Source organism: Prionailurus bengalensis, chromosome C2, assembly GCF_016509475.1.
Source record: "Prionailurus bengalensis isolate Pbe53 chromosome C2, Fcat_Pben_1.1_paternal_pri, whole genome shotgun sequence".
Lineage (NCBI taxonomy): Eukaryota > Metazoa > Chordata > Mammalia > Carnivora > Felidae > Prionailurus > Prionailurus bengalensis.
Window position 1 is genome coordinate 10,375,676 of NC_057350.1, and position 7,478 is coordinate 10,383,153.

Here is a 7,478-nt window from a genome sequence, read left to right on the forward strand (position 1 = left end):
AGTGTGGGGTCTCAGAGTAGGAACCTAGCAATGGCTTACCCCCAAGGCTCATCAAAGAGGTAGAGAGGGGACAGGAACTTGCAAGAATATGGAGGAAGTAAAGACCCTCCCGAATTCTAGGGAAGGATTCCAGTCCCTGAGATGGGGACTGGTGGGGAAATGGAAAGGATCAGAGACAGCATCAAAGGTCAGTTCTGGCTTCCGGAGCAAATGAGTGACGATCAAAACCAGAGACTGGAGAGAGGAAGGACACATTATGTAAGAAGGGAAGGTAAGAGAGGTCCAACTGGACAAAGCGTTTCTTGCACTCATGGGGAATTAATTCCAAGTACCTAAATTATGAATCCCAAGTATCCCAGCCAGTTCATCTTGTGGTTACCAAGTCAGTGGATGCAATGGAGATATGTGATTTATGGTAGTGTCGTCTCCTATCCCACCTCAGGGTAGGCAGAGATGGAGAGATGAGGAATCAGGAGTTCAAATCCATGCAAGGATGGTGAGTCAAGGCCCTTGGAGAATAGCCAAAGGGCTAGACGGTTGAAAGTCTTCAAGGTCTTTACTGGCTCTCTTGGATTTCGATGCAGGGTTGAAGTTTTCTTCACACGAGCTCTCTCTTGCTCCTGCTTCCCAGGAAACACGAAATTTCCACAGTGCAGCTCTGACAAGTAATTTCCCAGAAAAACAGAACTAGAAGGGAGGTGGGGAGATGTTAGAAGATTATAAGTTTTGGTTTCATGAAATCATAGAACCTTTTAAGAAACAGATGTGTTGTCTGGGACTGAGTTCTCAGTATCTCACTCTACGTATTTTTCACATTCTGGTTTTTGTTAATCAATAAAAACTATGGTACAGTGATTGTCTTTTTTTTCTATTTCTTGGCTTATGGTTTGGCCATGGACGTTGGGGCCCAATCTTGCCTCAGTCCAGCTTTTCAGCCACCTCAGTTCAAATTTGTCCAGTTACACAACTTCTCTTTTTATCGTTGGTCTCTCTCTGCCAGGCCTGACCTGAAACCGATGATCGTAAATCTCCTTGACCCAAATCAAGACCGAGAGGAAGAAAAGATGAATTTAGTGGAAAAACACTGGTATCGATCAAGATTACAGCACTTGCATCTGGGCCTTGGTCTGTACTTGGCTAGATGTGTGATCCTGGACAAGTAGGTTAACTTCTCCTGTGCGGTGGTTTTCTCATCGCTGAAAGGAAGTAGAGTCATTGTCTCCAGCCCACTTTACAAGGTTACGGTGGGGATGATTCAACACTGAATTGCCTCAAGTTTTTAAAATACAGTGGGGCAAAATTAAAGTGAGGCTGTGCGTACTGTTATGGAACCGTAAAGAATGGTCATGATGCTTATTACATAACAAAGCACAGAAATGCACAATGAGAAAGTTTTCCAATAAATTGATTCCACTGTTCAAAAGAAAATGTCCCTTTATAGCCCCCAAATTTATCTTTTTTTTTTTTAGTTTCTGTGTTTATACCCAGCAAAAAGCCAAGTCAAAATAAAAATATAAAAGAATCACAGGGGGTTTTTTTCTTATTTTTCATCTTACTTCATTACTTCTGATCTTCTGACTGCATCACAGAAGCCATTTAAATAACTATGTAGTATCTGCTTGACACAAGGGCTCAGTGACCACGGTAATAAAAATCGAATCCACATTCCATACCCAGCATTGTAAAGATTCTGTGGCAAGAATGGTGCTTTTCAGTCACCGGATATACTTGTCCTATAGAGTTGTTAGTATTTTTAACTGAGCATCTTTATTGAAGTATAGCACACTCAGATTACAACGGTAAAAACTTCATACACTTTCACAACATGAGCAAACCCGTACAGATCAGGAAATGGAACATTCTTCAGCACCCCAAATCTTCCCTTGTGTCCCTCCCAGCCACCTCCTTCTGCTCCCCAAAGATAACAACTACCTGACTACCCTCACTATGGATTCAATTTGCCTTTTATTGAACTTGAAATAAATAGAATCGTGGAATTTGTGCTTGTCGTGGTATGTGCATCCTTCTTTCAATATTTGATTTGTAAGATTCATGTGTGTGTGTGTGTGTGTGTGTGTGTGTGTGCAGCAATAATTCGTGTATTTATTTTCATTATTTTATAGCATTCACAGTATGGATATGCAATGTATTCATTCTACTGCTGTTGGGCATTTGAGGCCATCAGGGATATGTCGCTGTAAATATTCTTCTACATGACATTTCCTGCCCATATCTGCAATCCAGTTATGTACCCAAAAAAGGAGTGCAATTTCTAGCCAAAGGGTACGTGTACATTCAACTTTATTAATCACCCCCAAACATTTTTCCCAAATGATAGTACTCACTTACACTCTCGTTAGTCGTGTGGGAAAGCTGGAGTTCCGAAAACCCCTCATCCCCCCTGACACTTGCAATTTTAATGCCATCCAATTTGTCAATGGTTTTCTTAATGATTAATATTTTTAATGTCCTGATTAGGAACTCTTGGCCTAGGGCGCCTTGGGTGGCTCGGTCAGTTACGCATCCAACGTTGGCTCAAGTCACGATTGCGCGTTTCATGGATTTGAGCCCCACGTAGGGGTCTCAGCTGTCAGCACAGAGGCCACTTTGGTTCCTCCGCCCCTATCTCTCTGCCCCTCCCACTCTCCTGCTCTCGCTCTCTCAAAATAAATAATTGCTTTTTTAAAAAAAGAAAGAAATCTTTGCCTAGATCACAAAGGCAACAAATATATTATCTTACGTTATCCTTCAGAAGCTTAACAATTTAACTTTTCACACTTAGTACTACCACTCACCTGCAGTTAATGTGTGTGTATAGAGTGAGGTAAGGGTTGAAAGTTTTTTTTTTTTTAATGTGGATATTCTTACGAATATTTAAAAGACCATCCTTTTTCCACCGGATGTGCTTACTTCCGTTGTATCATTTTTCTTCTTTCCTCCTCTCTCTCTCTCTTTCTTTTTTCCATTCATACATTTTTCCAAGATAAGTTGTGCTAATGTAGACTATGTACCTTGGCACTGATATCATACCATTTCAAAAATTGTAGCTTTATCATAAATCTTGAAATCTAGTCTATAAATCTTCCAATTTCGTTCTTCTTGACGATAAACTTGACTTTTCTTGGCCTTTTGCATTTTGACATATATCTTAATATCAGCTTGTCAATTTCCACACACATAAATACAAACTATTTGTGAGTTTCGTTTGATTGTATTGACTTGAAAGTTCAGTTTAAATAAATTGTCATTTTTTTATAATATTGATCCTTCTAATGCATCAAAATTAATGATTGTTTTGTATTTATTTTCATTTATTTGTCTCCTTTTCAATTTCTCCCCCCCAAAATGTGTAGTTTATAATCTTTTCTCTGCTTTCATTTACTTGTTTTCTACTGACAAATATTCCAGATAACTAATCTGCCTTTAAACTGTATAATCTGCTAGTAAACATATCTATTGCATAATTAATTTCAGATATATTTTTTTAATTTCCTGATTTTCTATTTAATCCCATTTCCACTGAAGTTATACATTCTAGTTCTTTGGTAAAATTCTTTGTCTTGCCATCTGTTTTGTTTAACACATTAATCATAGTTTTCTCAATTAATATGCATCTGGAAGTTCCAAAATTGTGGGGGTGTTCTGTTTGCTTTTCTCTCCCTCTCTCTTGGTACTATTTTTAGTATTTCTGGTAATTTTACTGAATCCTAAGCATCATTTATGGGGAAAAATGCAAAATTTCTGGATGATCTTATCTAACTTCAAAAGAATTCTCTTTAGCTCCTTGGAAATGGGTAACATAGAAGCAGATCCCTTAATCCAATGAGGGATGGAGCTGGTTCGAAATTGGATTTTAGTCTTTACAGGGTTTTCTCTAATTTCTGACCTGCTTTCATTCTTTAAATACAGTGCTTAAGGAGGGTCCCAACTGGGTTGCTAACTAGGCCTCTTTCCTTTGGAAATCTTCGTATTACAATTTCTTTTTACTCCAGGATCACGAGATATCCAATAGTTCCCTGTGGAGTTTTTCTCTTAGCAACTGATTTCTCTTTTGCTTACCTATCTCTCAACCTGAACTATATAAGAATCAATAAAAACCAATAGGCAGAAAGCAGCTCAGGGCATGGGTCTCACTTCTCTGAGCTTACCTTTTCTCCAAAATTTTGACCCCTTGAGTTCTGATTGCCTTAGTAGAACTGAACATCAATTTTTATCTCCCCAGGCCTATGGGATTACCAAAAGCTCTGCTCAGATTCTCTTCCTCTTTACCCTTGAGTTATTCTTGCCTTGTTTTCTCAGCCTCTTTGCCCAGGATATGCCTAGGCAGGCACCTTAGGGAGAAATCAGCTCGGAATGTAGCTTCCCCTCAGCGACTGACCTTTCTCTCCAAGATATTAGACCCTCAAATCTAGTCCATTTTAGTAACTCTTTATGCATACGTGTGTGTGTGCACATCCATGTGTGTGACCATACTCTATACAAGCCTTCTTTGTTCTCGACAACAGGATTGGTCTGTTTCAAACTAGTCCTTCAGAGCTATTAGCTGAAGCCCTATCTTAAAGATTGAAAAAAACAAAGAATACAAAGACTCACACTAACCTTCCCATTATTTTTTTTTTCACTTAAGATAGTCAGGAGGACAGAATTTGAAGAAAAGTCTTGGAATTACCAAATTTCTCAATAGAATTCCATGACACTGATCAAGCACTGACACATGTCAGGCATAAAATGCGTTCTGTTTTTAAGGTCCTTCCACATATTAAGCTATGAATTCTTAAATTACCGTAAATGTGGTAGTCATTCCTTCTGGTTTCCAAATATTCTAATTCCTCCCCCTTCTGTAAGAGTGCCTATCCTGGCTCCCCTGTGGTAGGGAATGACTAGTTCTGGCCAATGTGTTTTGAGTATAAGTAAAGTGTGTCACTTTATGGCTGGAGCATTTCCTTCCCCCACTGATGCCCTTTGGAGATCTCTTTTCATTTTTCTGCCACAGTGACCATATAAATGTTCCAGATAGCACTGTGTCCCAGAGTAAAAATAATGACAACATAGAGCAGAGCCACTGCCCAAGCCTCAGAGGCTGAACAGCGTGGGTAAGAAATTAACCTTGTTTTAAACTACTGAGATTGTAGAATTGTTTGTTACTGCAACTAACCCAGCCTATCCTGATTGATAAATTAAAGAAGGTAAGAACTGTCTATAGTCCCATGTGACTGATAAAACTAACAAGATTCAGATGCTTGCCCCGAAAACTCCTGATGCATATGAAGAATGTCTTATTTATTTCTACTGGCCATTTATCTAGTATGCTTTCACTAAACTATTCAACACAGAAAACGTCTGAAGAATTTTTTAAACCACTACATGAATGACCGAATTAACCCCTTTGTGTGAATTGGTCTTAGAAAACAGGAAAGAGGAGCGCCTGGGTGGTTCAGTTGGTTCGGTGTCTGATTCTTGATTTCGGCTCAGGTCACGATCTCACCGTTCATGAGTTCTAGCCTCACATCAGGCTCTGTACAGAAAGCACGGAGCCTGCTTGGATTCTCTCTCTCTGCCTCTCTCCTCTCTCTCTCTCTCTCTCTCTCTCTCTCTCTCTCAAAATAAACTCAAACAATTTTTTTAAAGAGAGAACAAGAAAGAAGGATGGTGCGTGGGTGACTCAGTTGGTTGAGCATCCAACGCTTGATTTCAGTTCAGGTCATAATCCCAGGGTCGTGGGATTAAGCCCCATGTCAGGCTCAGTGCTGAGCATGAAGCCTGCTTAAGATTCCTTCTCTTTCTCCCTCTGTCCCTCTCTTCAGCTGATGCTCTCTCTCTCTCTCTCTCTCAATCTCTAAAAAATTTAAAAAAAATTTTTTTTAAAGAAAGAAAAAAAATCAGAAAGACGAGAAATATGGATTCAAATCCTGGCTCTATCACTATCTGTGTATGACCCTGAGCTAGTATCTGAATTTCTTTAAGCCTCTGCTTCTTGAACAGTAAAATGAGAAAAATGATGCCAACCTCTAGCCATTGTTATGACAATTAAATGAGATGACATATGTTATCTTATTTGCAAAGCCGCTGGCACATAGTAATATGCAAAAGTGTCAGCTATCATTATGATCCCTCAAAACCTAGTGGGAAGAAAGCAAAATGTAAGAAGCAGTGTGGGTTGGGGGGGGGAGTCAATAATTCAGAAGTCACTCGTGCATTCCTTCCATTGTTACATCAAAGCCTAAGAAAATGAGCCTAGAGAACAAAGCAAATCTAGCTTACAGAAAAATAGATCAAAAGCTAAAAAATAGAATCCTTTAATCCATTCAAGGGACTATAAAATTAAAATATGAAGTGCTAATACATGCGTGTATGTATTAGATATATGTGAGATACAATTGAAATTTGAGACTTGCGTGCGATGCACGGGTAGATGATAGGTAGATGATAGATAGATAGATAGATAGATAATAGATAGATAGCTTATAGGCAAAGTAACAGTTAGTGGCTAGGTATTAAATATAAAGACCACACGCAAAGATATTGGCAAAGTTCTTTTGAATAGAGTCACCTTGGCTGCTGGGACATAAGGTCATTAAACGGAAAAGATTCACGGCCCAGAAAAATATACATCATCTCTATATGCCAATGACGGCATGAAATTTTTAAAGATTCATCTTAAAGACACTATGGTATAAGCAAATGTTTCTGACCACTGATGTTAACAAAACTTTTCCAGGAAAGCAACTCTTTGTTCTCAAAGTGAGGGGGTGATGAAATGCTGGTGCAATCTTTCTCCCTAAAGGCTGGAATGGGCTGGACATTCAAGATGGCCACTCACAGTATTGGCAACCGTGGTCCGTATTGGCCGGTGGTCACTTAGCACTGCTGACTTGGTCTACACATGGCTTCAGCGTGGCAGCTAGGTTCTAGAGGCCAAGGCAGTAGGTACTAGTCCTCTTAAAGGCTAAGTCCAGAGCTGGCATAGCATCACTTCTGCCAAACCGCATTGGGCCAAGTAGCTCCATGCCACCTTCTATTCAAGTGGAGAAGAAACAGGCCCTCTTCCTGATGGGGGAGGCACCAAAGAATTTGCAACTGTCTTCATTTCGCACAATCTGGTACGTAGAAAGCACCACACAAATATCTTTTTAACAAGTGGATGATTCAGTAGTTGGCTGCCTTACATTGTTCCTTGAGCCTGTTTTCTCTTCCTTCACCTCCAAACGTATCCATTTCCCACATGTTCCCAACTTTAAAATCTTTTACTCCCACCCTCCCTTTGTATCTTCCTTCCTTTTTTTTTCCTTCTTACCAATTTGTCTCTAAATTATTCTCTTTTCATCCACCCACCCCCGCAACAAACACACTCCCACGACAAGAGACTACAGTAGTTAACGAGAGAGACATGGAGACTCGGGCGCATGCCGTTGGTATGGATGCTTCTGGAAGTCATGTGTTTGTAAGTTGGCAATGCCTCCTTTGAAGCTTGGAAGAGA